This window comes from Antrostomus carolinensis, unplaced genomic scaffold (genome assembly GCF_000700745.2).
Source record: "Antrostomus carolinensis isolate BGI_N321 unplaced genomic scaffold, ASM70074v2 scaffold32177, whole genome shotgun sequence".
Lineage (NCBI taxonomy): Eukaryota > Metazoa > Chordata > Aves > Caprimulgiformes > Caprimulgidae > Antrostomus > Antrostomus carolinensis.
This window is the reverse complement of record NW_010327189.1, coordinates 2,051-4,010: the sequence shown is the minus strand read 5'-3', so window position 1 is coordinate 4,010 and position 1,960 is coordinate 2,051. Positions and strand designations below refer to the sequence as shown.

Sequence of the window (1,960 nt, the reverse complement as noted above, 5' to 3'; positions counted from 1 at the left end):
CTGACATGGCCCTGTCCTGGGAGCGATGGGAGACCTGTGCCAAGACTGCCTGGCTACCACGTCCATGGCACTGCCATCCTGACCCACCCCATCCCTCCAGGAGCCTTCACAGAGGCACAGTCTGCCTGGGGGTGTCAGCTCCTGCTCTTCCCCATACCCTGGGCTGACAGCAGGTACAGGCAACTCAGGGCCAGACCATCCCAGCCCCAGGCTCACCGCAAACTTGGCCAGCACGTAGGCTCCTGCCCCAACACCGATCCCGATCACGTACTTGAACCTGGAAAGCAGAGAGGTGCCTCTGGGGGAACGGTGGGTTCCAGCACAGGTTCCCTGGGGCACCTCTCCACCCGCAGCACAGGGCACAAGAAGACATGCAGGGTGCCACCTTACAGGGACAACTCCCCCAGCCCCAAACCCTCATCTCCTGCCCATCTCCCAGCCCAGCACCCTCAGCCAACAGCCGTGGCGGAGAGACTGACTCACCCAAAATGCTGCACCACACTGGGTAACATGGCAGCCAGCTGGTCCATGGATGGGTACTGGTACCTGTGGCGCAGGGAGGCACAGGACGGTGGTTATGGGACCCGCACAGAGCAGGAAGGCTGGGACAGAGTGGTTTGGGCTGCCCGAAGTGGGCAGGAAAATACCACCCACCCACAAACCACCCTCTTGCCCACCCTGGGCCAGTCGGCTGCCATAGGCTTTGACACGGTTCAGAGACACACAGGCAGGGCACGAGGCCAGCCACAGCCCAGCAGGCAGGGAGGTGACATCCCAGCAGACACAGCGAGCCCCCAAAGCTGGCACTTACCCCTGAGGGAACTGTGAGGCTCCTGCCTGCTGGCCTGGAGCATCCACGTGGCACACCACAAAGTGCTTTGTGATCTCCTGCATGTCCTCGTAGTTGAAGAAGGTGTTGAAGCAAAGCTTGTCTGTCAAAGGGCAGGAAGGGATCAGAGACCAAACACTCCAACTTGGCAGCCTGGTGAGCCAGGGGAGCTCGGAGAGAGATCTCCTGCCCTCCCACTGCCCTTCAATTGGGAGGTGACATGCCACCAAAGCCCTCCCATCCCCTTCTCCCCAGGCTCCTCATCCCCACAGCAGAGACCACAGCCACGGTCAGCAAACGCTGCATCCATACTGGTGTTGGGAGTCATGGGGATGGGGGGGTGGATGGGTACAGCCAGGAGATCAGGAGTTTGGGGTGAGTCTCATCTGCTTGGAGGGATGAGACGAGGGGATGCAGAGTCCAGAGCTGCAGGACCGCCTGGCAGGCAACAGGATTAGCAGCACAGGGTATTATCGGCCCTGTCCAAAATACCCAGAAAGGGCTGGAGCAAACATAGGATTTGAGAAATGGCTGCACATCACCCTGCTTGGGAACAGCCAACAAACAGCCCCAGCACTGCTGTGGACAGGCCACCACTGTTGTAGTGGGATGCAGCCATCATCAGGGCTTGGAGGGTTCCTGCCCCATGGCGTCGGTGCCGGGACATCCCTCCCAAAACGTGGGGGTGAGGCAAGTTGCAAGGTCCATTGCAACCAATGTAACTCATCCTGGACACAAGAGTGCTGCTGTGACGGTGAGGCAGCTCACCTAGCATGCCAGTGATTCAACCTCAGCCACCCGTGGAGGGGCAGGTGCTTCTCCTCACCCACAGGGTGCCGGGCACCCCAGTTCAGCCAGGGAGCACAGCCCAGGGCAGGCCTGGGGTGCAGGTCCAAGGCTGCAGGCTAACAGAGAGCGCAGCAGCCCCACATCCAGAGCCCCAGCTCAGCTCCAGGTTCCCCCTTCCCTGCTATTCCCCATCTCCTTCAGCTCCCACTACGCCCAGCCACCAGCCGGATCCGTGCTCTGAATACCAACAGGTCGGCAGCAGAGCCCAACCTGGCATCCCCCATGTCCCATCCCTGCCAGGTGTGGGTGGGCAGCCAGTCAGCACTGGGGGGGCCAAGCACT

At 61.1% G+C, this 1,960-nt stretch overlaps 1 long non-coding RNA gene across 1 annotated transcript in view; it reads right to left on the bottom strand.

The window, feature by feature from the left end:
- Positions 1–210: 210 nt before the first annotated feature.
- LOC104527975 (uncharacterized) overlaps positions 211–1,960 on the bottom strand; it is a 2,093-nt gene continuing 343 nt past the window's right edge. The window contains exons 2-4 of the long non-coding RNA XR_728044.2: positions 812–932; positions 484–546; positions 211–277 (exon numbers count right to left, since the gene is read on the bottom strand). This is a non-coding gene — a long non-coding RNA (uncharacterized LOC104527975). The remainder of the gene's footprint in view (positions 278–483; positions 547–811; positions 933–1,960) is intronic.